This window comes from Polistes fuscatus, unplaced genomic scaffold (genome assembly GCF_010416935.1).
Source record: "Polistes fuscatus isolate 324 unplaced genomic scaffold, CU_Pfus_HIC Scaffold4, whole genome shotgun sequence".
Lineage (NCBI taxonomy): Eukaryota > Metazoa > Arthropoda > Insecta > Hymenoptera > Vespidae > Polistes > Polistes fuscatus.
Genome location: NW_025113118.1, coordinates 2144047 through 2165146, shown reverse-complemented (window position 1 = coordinate 2165146; position 21100 = coordinate 2144047). Strand labels below are relative to the sequence as shown.

At 32.6% G+C, this 21100-nt stretch overlaps 1 protein-coding gene and 1 long non-coding RNA gene across 19 annotated transcripts in view; both read left to right on the top strand.

Annotated features, from left to right (window-relative positions):
- LOC122521485 (neurobeachin) overlaps positions 1-21100 on the top strand; it is a 310344-nt gene that overhangs the window by 133716 nt on the left and 155528 nt on the right. The window lies entirely within an intron of this gene.
- On the top strand, positions 1982-3926 carry LOC122521490. Its single transcript, XR_006304781.1, has 2 exons — positions 1982-2106; positions 2227-3926. It is a non-coding gene; the product is annotated as an uncharacterized LOC122521490 (long non-coding RNA).

Here is a 21100-nt window from a genome sequence, read left to right as displayed (position 1 = left end):
ATGTTTACATCGTTCCCATGTTTTCTAATATTAGATCAATTATCTTTATCGATTGCTCCTATTCCCTATAAATATATTCTAGAGTACTATCTATATATTATATATATCTACCTAATATATATATATACACATGACGGGAAATACTAGACATACTCTCTACGTTCACCACGGTTTATTTCCATTCCCCATCTGTCAATGGCGATGTACGGGATGCCTTAGTCGATCGTTCTTGAGACTGAAATTTATTGCATCCCCAGCCTCGACAGAGAATTTGGTATTGGGTTAAGGATGTCTGAAGTACGTGGACTCGTACGTATCTCGGAGCTTTGAATTAACTATTAAGTCTCTCGCTCTCACACAAATACGCACACACATATACCTCTACTTACTCAGGGTCTCTTTCTCTTTAAGCATACGAGTAAAGGATGGTACGTTGCGCGCATGTAAACACATTTCCGCTTCAACTCAGCACGCATTCTCGCGTGACGGCAACGAAATTGGTATACTTGTTTGACTCTCGGACGAACAAGAGAAAAAGAAAGAGTGAAATAATGAGAATAATTTTCATCTAATACAACGAACAAATATCATTAAAACTTTGTTTTACACAAAAAACAAAATTTGCTTATTTTGATTGTCTTTCAGGCAACTGAAAATAACTTATAAATTTTATAAACGAATTAACTTAAATTTTATTTTCGCATTGGTCTTATTCCTATTTTTATATTGGTCTTCTTGGATATATCGTTTATGACATCGCTTGTCGAGTTAACGTCAAACGAACGAAATTCGACTCTGCGGTTAAATTGTGTTTGCGTGCGACAATGATACAAAGTTAGTCGGTTAACCGTGTTTCTCTAATACCACTGCAAACTCTAAACACGTTTACATGCGGCAATGTCAAAAGCATTCCAATGATTTCATTAATTTGCAAGAACGAACGATTCTGTCCAAGAACACGTACATGCATACATATTTACATGAACACAGAATCAATTCCTTTTGTTCAATTTCCAATTGATTTAAAAATCGTCTACCTATTGACGTATTTCTTTCAACGTTTTAAAAAGTTTTATGAATTATTCGAATATTTAATTCATTTATTTTATACACAATCAATGAATAACAATATTTTATTTATTTAAGACAATAAATTTTGTCTTCTTTAGCGAGATAAGTGATTACATTTCGTTATCTTATTAATTCTTAAACAATTTTGAAATGCTATGAAAGAAGTTATTGAATAGGACACATATCTTTCCATGGATATATTATAGCTTAGTACGTATTCCATTACAGCGATTGTAACTACATTCTGCATACGTTGACAAGGTACGTCAACACCATACCACGTCATCGGACTCTATAGAAACAGGAAGAGCTTTAAGGCAAAGCTCTGTATGTAACGTACAAGCCACTGTTTGCTTCGCACACGTGTGCATGCATTGCGAGCATGTGAGCAACAACAAAACGAACGCAATTAATTTCGTATGAAGATGATCGGAAACAAATATACGTAGGATTTTATTCTTACAATTGCGACTATTTCTTTCATTTTCTTTTATATATATTATTTATGAAAAAATAAAAAATAAACGTGATTTAAGGTTTATAGAGGGTATCTTATATGAAATCATTTTATTCTACATTTTCAATTTAATTTCTTATATAGAACAACCACTTGTACCACTAGTTATTGGACACCCTGTATATTCAGTAATATATAAGATTAGACAATAGATCTGTATGATTTTTATCTAAATAAATAACACGACAAAAAACCGTATAAACTTATTGGCCAGTACCAAATATATATTGATACATGCATTAAATAAATAAGATTAAAAAAAAATATAAGAATATATTTTTTCTTAATTTCATGTCAAAGTATTACTGATGCATTACGTTTTTTGTTTCAGGTACGTATAAAGGAGAGACGTTGGAAACAGATACCCTTTCATGGGATAACGTGAGTGGGTGGTGAAAACGCTGCCGAAATCATGCATTAACGCAGGCTCGTTTGTATACTCTGTAAACGAACGTAGAATGCAAATAAAACGTTTATCACACTATTATATCTTTCTCCATAATCTACTTATATACGATGTAAACATGTATTTATGTGTTTATTTATTTATTTATTTATTATTTCACACGTTCCGTTTAATTTTGTCTATCTTTATTTGTTGCACTTCTTCGCTTCTATAAAATCTTCATATATTTTAGATCAATGTAATCTCGATGGGATGAGCTGAGGATCTTCGAGCTGATATTATACTTCGCACGTTTTAAAAATATTTAAATGAAATTTTCATTCCTTCATCAAAAAATCTAATTTCAATCTAGTCGAAGTGTGAAAAATTATTATGACAGTACTTGAATATATTGTTTTTTCATTAATTTGCTTGTTTGTCCATTTTACTTGTTTATCTACTTACTTTTTTATACTTTTATACGGAAGAGACGAAAGTAGAGTGTAAGAGGATATTTGAATCCCGTAAAGATTTTTATTTACAAAAGAGCAAACGAAAGATAGATACATCATTTCTTTTTTTTCTTTGCTAAATATTTATTTTTCCATTTTACCAAAATATACAATCGATTAAATCCTTGTAGCAGATCCTTATTCTAATTACTGAATTTACTACAAAAAAATAATATAAAATAGAAGAAAAAATATAAAATGAATAACAGGCAACAGATTTCAATAGTCATTTGTAAATAATGTAAACAATGTGACAATGTGACAATGAAAAACGTAGTGACAGCGATGTCCGAGCTTTTTAAACTTATACTCTCTAACGAATAAAGTACTCGATATTTATACACGCCAAAGACACACATACGCCTCTGACGCGTTAGCAATTCAAATAAGTCTTATACATTGGTCGTCGATACGAAAAAAAGGAAAAGAACGAAGAAGAAAGATATTTCAACAAAGAATGGAATATAAATAATGATCATGAGTCGTTCGTTCACGTCATTTAAAATAGAGTCTCATTTATATTTCTCTCAGGGAAAGGATATTTCATTAAATAAAACCGAATAGGAGAACGTGGAGCTTGATTAGAATTACTCTTTTTAAATTAATCGATATAACTGACATGAGATCGAGAAAACAAGGAGCATTTGATTAAAATAACTGTTTTTTTTAATTTAAAGTCTTAACGAACGGATAAAGATCTCAAAGATCTTATTCGCCTTTAGAGAGAATAATGAAAATTGAAAACAATTCGAAGAGAAATTTCAATGTTAATCAACGAAAAGGGGAAAGAAATCGGAGAGATAATGGAAAATTATTAGCAAGTCATTTCTCTCTCTCTCTCTCTCCCGCTCACTCTTTCTTTTTCTTTTCTCTTAACAATACGAAATCGAGAAAAGAACTGCAAGTATATATCTACGTGTTATATAATCTGTCAGTAAACGTCTACAGAATTTTTCTTAATTTCATATCGAACTCTACTTTTCTCTCTCATTCTTTCTCTTTTTTTTTAAACAAGAAAATAAAAAGATCTCTATTATTTTGAATCGAAATAGCCTGATAGGATAAAAGAAGGAGAAAAAAGAAAAGAAATAAGAATGGAGAACGTTATCTTAATTCGGAAATGGTAAAGGATATGGACAGCGATGTTAAAGCGTGCTTACTCTCTTAAAACCTGATCCGTCGATTTCGAATTCCTTCTTTGTACTTTTCTTTCTCTTCCACTTCTTCAACGACTCGAGGGTAGGCTGCGAAAAATAGGAAAACGCTCGGACATTATGCGGCCGATCTCGTTCGAATAAATAGAGCGAACGTGCGCTTTCTACGATGAGACGAAGGGAGAAAGGAAAATCAAGTGGAAATGGGGACCGAAGACAACACCGGTAAAAGGGCATAAGGGGTGGCAAGCCGATGGATCCTTGGATGAACGGAAAGAGAGAAAGGAGAGAGAGAAAGATAGAAAGATGGAAGAAGGTCGACAGATTTGATGGGCTGGAATGGATCATTACCCTCTCTTTCTCTTTATCTATATCTTACTCTCTCCGGATTTTGCTCGTTCACTTTCTACGCCCTTGACGAAGGAAACTCTCGCTTGAAAATCCGCTCGAGCATCCATCGATCTGATATCGAAGATGGGGTAAGGGAAGGAACAGCAATAACAGCGGCACAGCCAACTTCGGGCTTACCCGTTTGACGAGGCGCGTCCTTTTATCTCTTCTTTGGCATAATCGCGCGAGTCAGCGGCTCGTACCTGAACGATTTCATCCTTCGTTTGGTTGCCGATGTTCCGCGATTCTACGCGTTTTATGTTCGGTCAAGATAACGAGACAACGACGACCCTTCTTCTGTTTTTCCTCTGTCCACCCTAACTAATCGTATTTTTATTCTGTTATTATTATTATTCCCTTTCATTCTCTCCTTTCTTTTGATCATCGTAGTAATATTATTATCGAATATTTTCACGCATTCGTTATTTATTTTCCATCTCCATTTTTTTATATTTTTTTAGAATCAAATAAATTTATCAATTATCAACAATCGTCGGGAACGTTCGTTCTAATAGAATATCTTGTCCGTTCGTCGAAATTCCCTATCTCTTCTCTCGGAAAAGTGTGAAACGTATAACGTCAAGTATAACTAACGATCGGTCGATTCGCACGAGCGAGAGGGGGCTTTTCGTCGTGGTATAGGCGAAGGATGGACGATGGAGATCGATGTCGTAACATTGAAGCCGAGTATCACGTACTCGACGCATCTCCTGCATTTAATGTCGCCGCTGCTAGGATTCTCTCTCGGAACTTTCGTAAAAGACCCCGAACCTTTCTCCTCTATCTATCGTCGAAAGATGGATAGTAGTAGTACAGATAAAGAAGAAGAGGAGGAAGGATAGTGAAAAGAAAGCGAAGGGTTGAACGAAGGGGTGATGAGAAGGGAGGTTGACTAGTTCGAAGAAAAAGTAAAATACTAGTTCAGAGAAGGAAAGAATGCTCGATGAACACAATGACCATGGTAAATTTCTCGTTCGGCCTTGCCGGAGAATTCGTCTTACCTTTTCTTTTTTTTTTATAGATTTTCTGTTTTTTTTTCTTTCTTTCTTTCTTTCTTTCTTTCTTTGTAGAATTCTTGTTCGTTGGTAGTACGCCATCAACGCGCGGTCCCTTCCGGAACCTCCATTTCCGGCCTTGATTCTCTTTCTCTCTTTCTCTCTCATTTTTTACCTTTTTCTTTATTCTTCTTTTCACAATGAGAGAAAGAAGCTCGCTCGAAACCAATTTATATTACGTTTTATAGGATATACGTTCGCGAGAAAGTTATCGCTTCTCGATGAAACTGAAATTTCTTCGATTTATCGTTACGTACTAAATTATCTAGGAATTTCTTGTTCACGAATTAGGCGTTCCTATCCGAATGTCGTATTTCATTATCTTTCTTCGAATTCAAATATTTGTAATCGTTTTGTTTGACAATTTTATTTTATCATCATCTTTCATTGATCTTGATATTTTTTTTTCATTTAAACATAATACAGAGTAAGTGAGAGAAAGAAAGAAAAAAAATTGAAAAAAGAAAATAAAAGGAAAGAGAAAAAAGGCTTCGTATCAATGTTAAAATTTTTATCATACATACATATGCATCATATCATTCAATAAAAATTTAATCAACGAACTTTCGGTCCTGAAACGAAATAAAATTCCTTAAGCGGATATTGTAATTCTACATATTAAAGATAACGAAATGAATCACAGGAGCTCCATTCAAATTTGTAAAAGGGAGAGAATTCCTTTATTCTTTGAGAAGCTCGTTTATTGTCCTCCTTCTCGTTTTATTTTTCCTTTTTTTTATTTTTTTTATTTTAACTACCACCGTACTTCAGAGCTTGCATCGGACAATTGAATTTTCTGCGAGTCTGCTTGGAAAGTCGCGTTGAAGTTCGATTAAAACTTGAAAGGTGTTTACGAAGTTCAGAGGAAAAAATTCACGCGGTTTCTAACACAATTTTGTGTGGCGCCGAGTGTTTCCTAACTGGGCGAGAAATTAATTCTTTGCGATGTTACGTAGAGTCAGACTCGAGATCTCAATTAAATCCACGTTAAAGTCAATTATTTTCTTTTTATCTTTTCCGTGAATAAAATCACGAAGAAAATTAATTGAATGAAATATATATATATATATACATCCTGAAACTAAATATCCAATATCGAATAATTGCGGAGCACGGAATATGTGACGGTAAAAAATAGATTAAATATTAACGAAGTTTATTTTGAAGATATCGATGCTATACACATATATTCAAGGGTAAAATTGTAACAAAATTTTATTCCTGTACAAAACAAAGATGAAGAAAAAAAAAGAAAGAAAACATTCCAATGATCTAATATTTATGAGATAAATCCGCAGATCTGATTGGTCTCGAGGATATCGTCGAAACTTCGTCCGATGGATTCGTTCGCGCTTAAAAAGAGACGAGCGAATCGAAATGGATTTCTCGGTTTTGCGCTGCGGATAACCCAGGAAATAAATCGCACGAAAGAATTTCCTCGCAAAGTGGTTATTTCTGATCGAAATTTATATCGCAAGCAAAAGGACCACCACACACACACACACATACAACTCATTCAACATTTCGCCAGGCATCGTAGAATGCTTGTGTACGTATAAATACTAGTGTACAAAACACTCTTCGAATATTTTTACGAATAAATGGATAATTTTAAAGTATAATGAACAAAAAAAATTAAAGGGAAACGTTCCGTTTGATGATAATTCAAAAAGGGAGGAAATTATAAAATTGCATCGCGCGAGCATGAACGTTATTAATTGAATAAATAAAACATATAAGATTTCTATTCAATAGAACCTTCGAATTTAATTATCCTTGTAAATGGAATGTATAGAGAGAAACGATAAAGAGGAGAAAAAGAAATTTTATTTAAATTCGACAGACGATAATTTTTACGAGCAAAATAGAATTTGATATCTTTTGTAAAAGGAATGTAACAATTTGTCAAGCTCGATGATTAATATTAAAATAGTCAAAATAAATGACAACGTAAATTCTGATATAAAATAGATCGAAAAGAAATATCACGAGTCAAGAGATCTTTAATTTGTATCCTTGAAGTGGACAAGCAAGAGAGCTACACAGCTTTAATATAGCTTAGGTAGGTAATTCGATTTGTTTCTTTTTATGTAGTTTAAGGTTCTTCGTCTGACATGTCTGATCGAAATGTCAAGCTGTTCCTTTTTATTTTTTTTTATATTTTATTTTATTCCTTTCTTTGGACGGAAACAATCCAAGAAAGTGGATCTTTGGGATCTCGGACACACGGAAATCGTGAAAAGTGGATACCGTTTCTGCGATAAAGGAGAGAAAAGAAAAGCGTAAATGGAAAGAAAGAAGAAAGGAAAGAAAGTAAATAAAATAGAATAAAGAGAGAAAAAAAAAAGGAATAAAGAAAGAAGGAAGAGTCTTGTAGGATAGAACATCACGTCATGTCTTATGTTCTATAGTGTTCACTGCTAGTAACTATCGACCATCGTACGTTACTGTTACTTTAGCTTACTACTTGTGAAATCTTTTTCTAAGATACTAGAAGAAATCGGAAAATGGGAATTTGATGCATCGCGCTTTCTTTTTCGTGCTAGGAATAATAAGCTCGCAAGTGACTATACATTTGGACGGTTTATTCACAAAACAAGCGTGCTACTTTTAGCGAGATGTCTATTACTTTTTGTCTCTTTAATAGCTTTCTCTTTCAATTGTATCAAGAACATTTCATATTATATCGAGAGAGTCTTATTTTTATTTTTATTATTTTATATATATTTTCCTATTCTATATATTGTAAATATTATTCTATATATAGTCAACGGCTTAGCCACGTTGAAAAAAATATTTCCCTTCAGATTACTAAAGTCAAGCAACAATGGACATGGTTAGTACATGGATGGGTGACACCCATTCGGAAAATCTGTTTTGTTTTGTCAAATTTTCTGTTGACTTCGCAAAGACGGAAAAAGACAACCTCTTTGGAAAATGAAGAGACTCAAAACCCGTAGAAGGGAGCGTAATTATGATATAAAGAGTTGCCTTTAGTTCATTTTTATTTGAACAATTCAATATGCGTAAAAATGTAGTTTTATTTAAATGCACCTTGTTTTAGTTCTAATAAATAGAAAATTTTCGTAGTCTATGCACAAGAATACTGTTTTATCTCTTTAGTAAAGTTTGCAATAACTACAGTTAATTTTACCATACAGAAATAGTCTTAAGGACTTAATTTCTCTTTTTATTTAATCTTCAGACTTTTTCCAGTAAATCCACGATATGGTTTCCTCTTTTCTTCCTCGAAACTTTTGAGATTCGTTACCTGACATTTTTTCCCTTCTACCTAACTTCTTCTAACTTTTTTATCATGTTATTTCCACAAATGAGAGAAGTCATATATTCACGTGTCGCATTTTATCTACTTCGTACTATTGCTCGGCAAAAGGAATCAATTTTAATAATTTTTCATGCGAAAACGGTAAAGGAAAAGATAAAAAACGTATGATAGGAAAAAAATGATTACGACGAGCATGGCGCACGAGAAAATGGGAAACTGTTTCTGTCGATTCTCTCGAGATATAAACATGCGAATCGGCACGTTCGTAATTACGTTTTACAGAGAAAAATGGGAACGAGAAGTACGAGTGCATTTGTTAAAAGAAAGTAACTTTATTGGTACTTTCAATCGTATGGAAAAATTAAAATTAATTTATGCAAAATTGATATAAAATAAAATTAAAATGAAAAAAAGGGAAAACGAAAAATTACAAAAAAAAAAAATAAAAAATAGAAGCGATAAATTTATATTTAGATCTAGCCGAAGTAACGGGGAGTTAGAAAAAGAGAAAGAAAAACAGTCAGATAAAAACGGAGTGAAGGAAGACGGGGAGAGAAGAAGATGAATGGAATTGAAAAGTTAAGCGACAGAAACGATTCCATCGTGACTGCTACTACGAATCTTGTAAGGATAAATCTATATACGTGTTTTTCATTCAAAACATATACATTTTAGAGACTCTCTATTTATCTCTCACTCTATCTCTCTCTTTCTTTCTTTCTCTTTTTTTACGACGGTTATATAGATCGATTTTGTATTACAGCAGGCAGACAAAACTGAAACTTTAAGAATCGCGAATCTTCGAAGTCGATAGTCTCCACAAATAATGTAAAACTGTTTAGTTTATCGAAAGTTTTAAATGAAAATGGAACTAGCTGGTGATTTAACGTTTTGCGACCTCGATTTGCTCGATGCATATCCTTCTTTTCTACTTTATATTCCATACCCCCTTTTCGTCCCCCTCTCCTTTCTCTCTCTTTCTTTCTATCTTTATCTTTTGTACTCTTTAAATGTCTTTTTAGTTTTTCCCTTTTTATTTCTATCTTTCTCATACTTCCTTTTCCCGAAACGAAACGTGCGATGAATGATACTAGTCGTAAGCATCTACGATGCTGTTTCTGAGATGATATCGCGTGCGAACGAACGCGAACTTTTTGGGAAATGAAGGAGAGATAGAAATAGAAATAGTGATAGAGAAAATGGATATAGCAGGAGAGATATAACCTTATGAAATCGGTTGAAATAAGAATCTGCGTGGTAAAGTAAATTAACTTTTGTATGATAAAGTATTTGGAAAAAAATCTCCTTTTCTTTTATCTAATATTGTTATCAATTTTATTTTAAGAACATAACGCGCGAGGTAGTATTACTATTTCCAAGCCTATCTTAACAACCCTAAAAGTACTTTATTTATCCAACCACTCGTTCTATCGTCTAGCTTATATCTATCTAAGACCCTGTTGTATATATCTTCTATGTACTATATATCCTCACACAATGTTCATCCCTCTTTATCTTTTTCCCTTCTCCATTTAATCCTTTTCCTAGCGATAATAAGAATTATTTCCCATTTTCTTTTCCTCTTCTGGATTTAACCGTAGCAGTTCGTCGGTATCAGTGGTAGAATGATGTCTAATCTACTATCTTTTTTATTTCATCTCCAGAAATTCGATATTGTCTTATTCGTTTTAACTCGTTTGACATTCAATACGTTGTAATATTGAATATTTTAAGGAATCATAAATAGGTAATATAGCAGCATAATTAGGTTAAAATGTATACAGAAACAAAATCAGTCAAACACGAATCCTATTATTTTTTTTATATCTTTCATTTGCAAAAAATAATATAAAAACTTTTACCATATACAATTATGCAAATTACCAAACCGTAGTTTAATTTTAAGTCAGCTTTCAGAAACTGTACAAAATGAAGCTTAATATTAATTGTACTACGTATTATTAAATGGATTAAAAAAAAAATAATAAAAACAAGAAGAAGAAATTAATAGAAGAATTTTATTAAATGAAATATTATTTAATTATTGGTATTTCAATCTGAATGTCATCATTATCAGTAACTTGATATTAGTAATGTCTAATATTTAAAATATCAAAAGAATAAAATTAGAGACGTGTTTTATATAACTGTGAAATTACCTGTCACGTTTATATTGTTGTACTTTACTTCCACCTTTCCATGTTTTTCTTAAAAGCACGCCCGTCATCCTTGTTTCATTTTAAGTTCATTGAGTTTCTATCATCGGTAAATGTAAAACTTTAGACGATTTTCTTCAGCTTTAATCAAATAATACTCCCGTCTTAAGCAATTCCAAATTTTAGATATTCTAATTTCGTTTAAAAAATGCTCGAATTTAAGTAAATTCTAATTAAATTTGATTTTCTTGCTTATCGCGTAAGTAATTATATTTTAAATGAATTCTAGTTGAAATATTCTGTCAGAATATAAAAGTTTAAATGCAATTTTGTTGGAAATTTAATGGTAGACGATGCGTCGAACATCGGACTTCGATATTTTCTGTATGTTGGTAATATGAGGTTGCGAAGAGGATTTTCATGCATTATCACGGTCGACAGTGGAAATCGTTTGTAGGATATCAAAGTGAAAATGGCACGAAATAACTCATTGTACCCTACGGGTACCTACAGCTTTATTTATCGCATCAGGCTGCATTTGAAATTCAATATAACAGAAGCGGTACTCTTCCCCCACGAATTTCTCGAGGTGCCGGTTTGCATACATTCGCTCGCCTCGAAATCCGGACTAGGATGAGGACTAGTAACCCCTCGCACATTTGCGTGAATCTACGATTCTCTCTTATGAGATCGCGAACGTTATCGTCGTTGACCCTTTCTTCGACCCACTCGGAGGTCAACTCGAAAATCCGATTTCTCTTAAATTTAAATATTTAGATGCTTAATCCTTCCTCGTTAAGACCGATGAATTTTCGAGTAGTATTCTCTTTGAAAACCTTTTCTATGATATCCATCTTGGTGATTTTTCTTAACGATTCAGCTATTTTATTTGAGTGTCAACCACGTCGAACGAAATCAAAAAAGTCCAAGACAATTTTAACGAATTTTATTTATCGAATCGTAGGAAAAATCGACTCCCGAAGGATCTAAAATCTTTTCAATCCTATTTACGCTGGCTCTTTCATTGAAATTCAATGTGGAAGAGTTTTCTTCGATAAAATTAATTCAAAGCTTAAGAGGATCGAATTCGCGGCTGGCGCTTAACACCCCTCTACCGTTCATCCTCCCGGGCTCGAATGAAGATTTCTTCCGAATTTTTCTCTACGAAAATCTTGAAAAATTCTTTTTATTGAATAATGCTCCAATGGAGCATCAAAAATAGAAATACTGTAAAACAATGATATTAATAATTATTATCCAGCATAATAAAATCAAGATATGTATATTTCTTCTGAAAATTGTAAAGTAATATTTTTCTTATATTCTGGTTTTCAATTCAACATTTAATTTATACTTCGTCGAAAGATTTATTCTAGTACAATATGGAGTATTACCATCCCGTGAAATTAGCATAGGATAACGATAATGAAACAAGAAAGAAAAACATTAACTACTTGTCAAGTTAAAAGTTACCATTTTGATAAGTAAAATTTGTTCTCCTTAAAAAGTTTTATTTCAAAGTTCTTTTGTTTTTCTATGAAAGAACAGCTTCATTTTTATTCTTCCATCGTTTTATTCATGTTTCATCCCTTATAGGAAAGTTAGCGGATACCTAGTAGCGTGCTTGAAATAGAAAATTTTCCTACTATGACATACTCTTGATGTTATCTAACTCCACGGTTTATTGTTCTCCTCAAATTTAAGAGAAAATTCTCTCGGTGAAGGGAACAGAAAAATCAGTATCGAAAGAGCATAGTAAAATGTCAAACGTAAAAGAGTTTCAATTGTACACGGTATTTGAAACTTTCTTTGTAATATATAGATAGTTCTTTTTACCCTTTCTCTCTCTTTCTCTCTCTCTCTCTCTCTCTCTCTCTTTCTTTGTGTCTGTTTTTTCCTCCGTGACTATATACATATTGGTAGCAGCTTGTTCACTTGTTTCCTCGGAGTGCTTTATAAAGGAAAAAGAGAGAGAAAGAGAAGAAAGAAGGGGTAGTTTGGTACGATAGAACCTTTCGCATGTAGAAAACTCTTCTATTCCTATATACATACATTTTCCAATGGCGTCGGCTAGGACGGAGATGTCTGGAAAACGGGAAGCGCAGCTGGCAGCCTTGCCGTTGTGCTTCAAATGCCAACCTAAGACGAATTGCTCCTGCAAAACTCAACCCCTGCTATTGGCAAGACCTCTTGCTTAAGTTATTTTCTCGCCTTTCGCGATAGACTTTTCTACTGGCCGATTCTCCCTTTTGCTCTTTCCATTCTCCCACATACACACACACACACACATACACAGATACATTTTCTTCTTTTTTTCGGATCTTTCATCAACCATCGCCGACTTTTCTTTTTTACTCTATACTTACTTTCTTCTCGTATATATCTTTTGGCACAACTTTTCTCTTTTGTAAGAATTTCAACATTACTTATCAAAAGTCAAAGGTCACTATCTCTTATTTCATTTTTCTTTCTCTTTTTCTTTATCTGTTTTATATAAAAATATGATTTTTTGTCTATCTTTCAATAGTAGTATCTTTGATGTTATCTCAATTATCTTTACGTAAGTATTTTCAATATTTTAATGACAAAATTTCGAATAAATTTATTTCGAAATGCAAAATTCGACGAAAGTGGATGATTAATTATTAATTTGAGAAACAACTGGCAATTAATGTATAATTATGCCATAGGGTTAACTACTACCTTTTTGAAATCTTACAAAGGGAAATGCACTTAGGTACGTGGTATAGAACCGTGACAGGGCTACCACGAACTGAGAGTGAAAAGTCATTTCGTAAAAAGAGTAATATGGTTTTTACATTTTTCTACGTAGACTTCCGCAATTTTACGCTCGGTCATTTAGAATAGAAATTGTAATGGTCGTTTCTATGCTATTGTTCAAATTTATTACATTAATGCTGCGAAACATTAAACATATAATTATTTTCAAATCGTATTTATAATATTATTTATGGAATTGTCGATTCTCCGTCGTATCCTTAATAACAGTTTTAAGAATGGTAAATCATCACGATTATTATATATAACTTCGTTCGATTTACTAATCTTGGTACGGAAAAGGATGAATAATTTGTCAAAGAATTTCTTCTTTCGTCTTCTATCTCACAAAATCATGAAAGTTAAGTTCTTCTAGATAACAAATTAGAACTTACTCTTGTAAGTTCGTAAATCAGTTTAAAGAGTGAAATCCTTTTAAAGTTATGGTTTGTTATCGCCAATTTTGTACGAGACATTAAAATGTTAACTGCTTAAGTGTAGTTTTCGATAAAATTGTATCAATTAATGAATAAATGTATGTATTATATATAGAAAGATTAATTTGTCGATTAAATTTTTCGAAACTTAAAGAAACTTTAGGAATGAAAAAGATAGGAAATAGTAAACAATATTTCTTGAAAATTATGAGACATATAATCCATCTTCGTTATTAGATCTCGGCAGCTGAATCAATGGTGTTTGACTTATCGTGATATCGTGCAAATATAACTGCAGTTTTCATTTCGTTGCTAACTACGAACGAACTTTATCGTTCATATTCTAGCCTTTGCAGTTTCTCTTGGTTTACCTTCATCTACCCCCTGTGACACAGCTTCTCTTTTATCCTACCCGAGTTGCACTGACAGAGTCGCAAGTTAAAACGAGAGTGATCTGTTTTGTTCAACGAAAAGAATATAATGTTCTGTGTTTTTTGTCGAATAGAAATCCAACATCGGTTAAAAGTTTCAGCATAAATCGATGCAGAATTTTTCAAGCTTAGACCTCAAACTACTTTGAAAATAAATAGATTCAAATACGTCTCAATACTTTGAAAATAAATATATTTTCTATAATTTTATACTGGTAATTAATCTGTGAGATAAGAGAGATTGCAATTTGTTATTATATATGTATATTACATATAATTAAAAATAAAGAGTAACTTAACGCATTGACTGCCAACTACGAGATAACTCTCGTAGTTTGTTTAATTATATAATATGATTAAATTAAGTTGTCTTTTTACATCCGATCCTCAAAAGTATCGTGTTAATATATTAGGTATAATTATAAATAATATTTATTTCATTGTAATCAAGTGATTTATACTGCTGTATTTTAAAATAAATTTAATAGTGAAGTAAAGGGTATTTATATTATAAGATACTTTGTTTTCATTCGCTCGTTCTTTTCGAGACTTAAGATTTCACTTGTATAACATACGTCATCGTCCTGCTCGAACTAAAACACACGAGATAATGGGATAGTAGTTTCGTACTTAAATTCCATGTCTTACAATTAATTTAGTAATAACCTACAGAGATCAATTATAGTTCTTTTTTCTTGAATATTTTCGAATACATAAATTTTAAAAAGATTTAATATAAAGCAAAAAAATACGGTGATGAATTCGAGATAACAGAATTCCGACTCATCGATCAATACGCTTTCCCGTTGAAAATTACGTTGCTTTTTCCATAGAAATATTTTCTTACATTAGACAGAGAAACAACATGACGACCCTAATCTCCTCCGAAATAACAAAGACGAACATCGAGTCCTCGATATTATAGTTTCCCTTGATCGAAGAAGCAAACAACAGTAGATGGAAACTCAGCGCCCATGCTTTTTCTATGTGAAGATTGATAATAAACAAAATTGGATACTTTATTTTCCGATCGATAAAGTACCGAAGATGAAAAGCGTTGAAATATTCGATTTAGCGTATTGCCAATAATCCAAAGACATTTTTCAAGAAGAAAGAAGTTGAATATGAAGAAGAATAAGAAGAAGGAGAGATTTGCAAGTATGCCAATTCTTGATTTACTCGTAGCTTTATCTTTCAGAGGAACAAAAAATAAGAATAGTAGGATAAGAAGAAGAGATAAATAAAAAGGGAGGAAAAAAAATCCGTCAAGCATGTTATCCAAGGCCTGGGATTGTCCATAGAGGTGGGGGTAGGTAGAACGTGATAGGAATACAGCTTTTGTTGAAGTGCTTCGAACTTTCTTTTACTCGTTTCAAACGTTGACTTTATTCTCGCCTGTTTCCTGCATGTGTCGAAATGGAACAGAGCTTTGATCAATGCGAATGCATTGTTGCACTCTGATGGCACTAGTGCTGAAGGCAGAGCTTTTATCGTCGCTCTCAGCAGCTCTCTACTGGCATCGTAACCATCTATTATCTTCGGTTGGCCCTTTGGGAGATGTCGAACGTCGTTTACTTCGCAACTAACCTGCTCGTAGCTGAGTTTCGAAAATTTCATTTACGCTTGTTGATCGGGGAAATAGGTGACCTTTATTTAATAAGTAATAAAATAAGATCAAAATTCTTTGAAATTCATGTAAAATTCAATCTTTAAAATTGTTTTCAGTAATTTAATCTACTTTGGGATATTATAATATTAAAATTAAGAAGTGTATTTATCGACGTTGAAAAGTTTCACCGTTCAATTAATTCCTTTCTTCTTCATATTTTTGTCTACTTTATTATTACTTTCTTTTTTCTTTGAAGAAATCGCCAGATGGTTTGAATCGAAGGTGAAAAAGTTTTCACACTGGGGATGACAAGTTTTACCCAATGCCGAGAGAAACGACTTTCGATACTCGCCATAAAAAGTAATTTACTGTTTCATCGAGGTAGACGATAAATTGTTAGCAACCGAAGTAGGACCGGTGCATTTAAGTTACACGGCAGAATTTTAAGGATCGTATATAGGTACGTTTTAATATTGTTTAAGAACACTCGAGCATAGATCGTTATCGCGCTATTATCGTTCTTATTTACCATCACTGTCGTTCGAAGTTTCTCAAGTGAATATAATAGAGCACGAAATAATTGCGATATGTCCTCGTTAAACGAATGAATCTGTTTAATAGGCAGCTTCGAATATCGGAATTTAAATGATCGCATTGTTTATATATTTCTTTTTGTTTCTTTTATTAATTTCGATCGTGTAATTTGATATTAAATTGAGCCTTTTTTCTGTTTCTACTTTTTTTCATGGCTGAATAGTAAGATCGATTAGTCGAGGAACGAATAATAAATTTTTAGGCCATGACCTCTTCTACCAAACGAGGTAACGAGCCAGGTGGGTACGATTTAAAGTTCTTCTTCTTCTTCCTATTTCTTTTACGTTTCTATCCTTTTTTATTTTTTCAAGAAGAAAATTTAATAAAAAAGATATTTCGTTACGGTGCGAAGTACGTGCTGGGTGGTCTAGCGAAACGTCTCGTGCTACTTGGCAACAGTTCGAGACAAACACAGAGAAGAAACACGAAGGCACACGGTAAAATTCGCTCATGTCGTTTCACTCTCCAGGGAATCCTCTTTGGTCTCTCCGCGGTCGTCTGATTCTTCCTTTTTCTTTTTCTTCCTCTATTTCTAAAAATGTTCCAAGATTTTTTTGTTTGCGACTTCTCGCTGAGCGTAGAAGTAATTAATTTCAACGAGTATTAAGATATTAACATACGCGAAAAAAAGAAAATGTTTTTATAGTGTATTTGCTTAAGCCAAAATAAAGAAAACACAATTTCTCGTTCTACATTTTTCTAATTTATTGTACTTATCATTTGAAAAAATTGCATTGTAATTGTTATAGTGAGATTAAACAATTAGTTAAACTTTTCACGTAATATCTTTTATATCAAAACTGAAAATAAGAATATAAAGAAATGCATAAAAGAACGTTTGGTCTTAATGTTGCACAGAGCTTCACAAAATATTATTGAATTATATTTCAATAATTATTACAGTTAAATAGAATGTTTCGTAAGAGCAATTATTCGATTCCTTTCAATATGGATAATTGGATTATTAATGAATAGAATTAACAATGTTTATATAACTATGATAATAATATAAGAGAAAAGATGAACAAATAATGAGTATAGGTTAATCAGGACTATGATAAAAGGATTAATAATTGAAGATGGAATTGTCAGCAGAAATTCATGTTTATGACAAGAATAGTATCTACGTAAGACCATCTGTCTCTTTATCTTCATCTTGCTCTACGTTTCCTCGTTACGACGTTGTCGAGAATGCACCGGTATGCGCGGTATGGAGAAGTTCGCTACGTGATTTGTTAACGAGATTAGCTTATTCGGTGTGATTTAACATTTGCACGATCCTAGGGAGCTACGATTTGGGGTCGCCTTTACGTTATCCTTCGAATGAAACTTCAAAGTTCACGAGGACAAAGGTTTAACGTGTGGTTCTCTTCAACAAGATCCTTCTCGAAGGAATATCTCGAATACGATGAAAGTTTCTTTCGAACCTCAAATGTCCTTTACCCTTTGTATCATTGAATTCCTCTGTTTCACGATTCATTCTAGTCCTCTCTCTTTCTATCTCTCTCTCTCTCTCTCTTTCTCTCTCTCTCTTTCTCTCTCTCTCTTTCTCTCTCTCTCTCTCTCTCTCTCTCTCTCTCTCTTTCTTTCTTTCTTTCTTTCTTTTATTCTCTTGATCTTTAAACTGGAAATAAAAGATGTTAATAAAAGATAACTACCTTATCATAGATTTTTATTTGGAATAACTCTGTGACGTTTTTTATCAAATAAGAATTATTCCACATTGAAATTGTCATATAATATGTCTACGTTTAGTATGACAAAATTCTGAAGAATTCTTTATCAAAAACATTTTATTGCATTTATATAGATACGTTTACATAAAAATCCTTTTAACTTTCGTGCCTTCTTTGTTCAATTAATTTTCGAACTAGAAATTGAGCTAATAGAAGAGATAGAGAGAGAGGGAAAAAAAGAGAGAGAGAGAGAAGAGAAAAAAAAGTTGCAAAGTTCATTGTAGAATAGAAGTTAAAGGGTGAGAACGTTAATTGTAAAGTTTTGGATAATCGATAAGTTGGGAGGATCTATACGAGCGAACTTATGCTAAAGAGCTGAAATCGGAAGTAACGACTTGGAAAATTTTGTGAAATGTTGCCCGTGATGAGAGTAGCGTTAGAATCGGATGGAGTTAAAAAGAAGCTACGGTGAGATCATTTTTTTACGATGATGCGGGAGAGAAAAAAATTAAGGTAGATGAAAGATGTCTGTGAAATTCTTCAACAAAAAATCGAAAGTTCGGCCGTTATTGAACCAGGGAATTCGCTGATATGGAAGATTAAAAGTTCATCGGTAGTCATTTATGAAACTTTTTTAAATGCAAAGATCCTCTTTCGCGAGACTCCGTTGGAGTGTAATTAAAGGATTCGAGATGGATAGCACGACCTTGCATTTAAAATAAGGAGGAAGAAGAACGACGCTCGATGAATACAAAAATATACCTACCTGAAAAATATTTTAAAAAGGTACCAAAAGAGTTTTATCCAATTACGTATAAACGTAGCCAGAGACTACTCCCTTTTTTAAATGAGTCGAATATATTTAATTAATAGAGTTTCGAACGATTGGTGTATTAAAGGCCAATGTAAATTAATTTTTATTCCACTTGCTCTCGTCTCATTCATGCTCTTATCTCTTATTATCATCCACTGCGTTATTTTGTAACCACGTAAAAGGTGCAGCTTTAAAATATTTGTTTTTCTTTAGACATAAACAGAAATATTATCTAAGTTTCATTTAGAAAAAGATTCGCAAATTTTAATAGAAGTAGATGCAACGTGATATCCGATCGTTATTTAATCATATTACAAATATTCATAAAATTCAAATGTACATATTATTATAACTATACATATATATGAAGAAACTATATTTTCTTATTCCTCAGGGGAATTCAACTCCCCCTCCCTCCCGTTAAGCATGACGTCATAGTCCAAACAAAGCTGAATTATAGCAATACGAAAATCTTATATATACAAAGAGATTTGGGATGATAAATTGTTAATATTTATCAATGCAGCTATGCGTATTTTTTGGAAAAATATCAAACATTTTTGTAAGAGTAATTTAGATAGTTTGTCAATTTTTAGTTTATCTTCATTTGTTCTCAATTTAGATTGAAATATATGAAACATCTAATTTTTTTATTTATTAAATATCTCATTAAAAATTAAATAGCCTATTTTTATTATCAAAATTCAAAGAAAACCTAAAATAAATTTAATCTTTATTGGACATAAATAGTGAGAGTTATTACAAAAAATTGAAAAATTATTAAAAAATTACAAAAATACCAGATCTATGCCTTTTAATTTATAATATGAGTGAGTGAAGAAGAGTCGAGTGAAGAACTTTTTCAGAAAATTCATCGTATTGGCGATCGATTTTTGTCTGTTCGTTAATAATTCAGGATTTCCTTCCAATCGATTTTAGAACGATTCAATGGATAACTGGGCCATATCAAGCGTACTTTGTAATCATGAGGGTAGATGAAAACCGGGTGTAAGTTTATCGACTTAAACGTGGTTGAATCACGGGTCACCCTATAGTTTCCCGTTGCCTTTGGGTAAAGCGATATCCCAAGATACGCCAGAAATATATATATATTCGTCGGTTTGAAACAGTGGAAGCAAGCAAGAGTGGTAAGCATAGTTTTACGGAGTCGTTGGAAAAGCTTGGTTCTAGCTTTCGCACCGTTAACCAAGTCGAAAAGGTAATGAAGATAAAATCACGCCGCGAAATCTGCAATTAAATCCGATCGCTCTCTGCTTTAACCATCTCTTTCTCTCTGTCTTTTCCTCTTCCCAGGATGATTTTCATGAAGCTTCTCGCACAGCACCCATTTTCAAATTCCTTTGTTTTCCAAGCTGAATTTAACGGCTAATCAGAATGAATCCGCGCGTAAAATTTTAAAGAGTTTTAAAACGCTTTGCTTCTCTTTCGCTTGATTATCGATTGTTTGTAGCAAAAAATTGTATAGTTCTTTTTATTCAGCACCGAACAATGATCAATAGAAATATATTAATAATAAAATAAAAACGTTTATATTTGGACATGTATGAGAATTATTTCTTTATAAATAAACATTCAAGCATTGAATGTAAATAGAGTCCATATTACTTTATTCTTCAATAAAGAGAACAATTTTTTAAACGATACTTCTTACCGTTTTATTCTGATTCTGTAAAGTAATTATTTAAATCAATATTAAAAGATACTTTTTTCGAAATAAGTATCTATTGTGTGAACATAGAAGGAAGTAAAAACTATTCTTACTATATTTATGCAGTAAGCAAGGATTGAGAAATTTCCCCCTGACTAAGGTAAAGATTTGATGACGATAAAAAGAGATAGAGATAAAGAGAGAAAAATAGGATGGTGTATTAATCGATGCCAGAAAATGAACGTAACGAAAGAGAATGATCTTTAGGCTAACTTCGTGACGGTTCCCTCGCGCATAACTCAGTTGGATTACCGAGTGCTAACGAGTTAACGACGAAGGTAGACTCGACGACGCCACGTCGTCGACACAGTGCACGCCATTCCTCGTGACAAATACTCTGTTATAACATTTGTTCTTCCTTCTTCGTATTCTTATTCTTCCATTTCTCCCGAGTCTCTTTTAGTTTCCACGTTTTTCCTTTATACGATATTTTCAGCGCAGAGAATTCAGACTTTGGTCTTTGAGAGTCTTGCTTTAGACCTTGACAATGAATTTTTCTTTTCAGA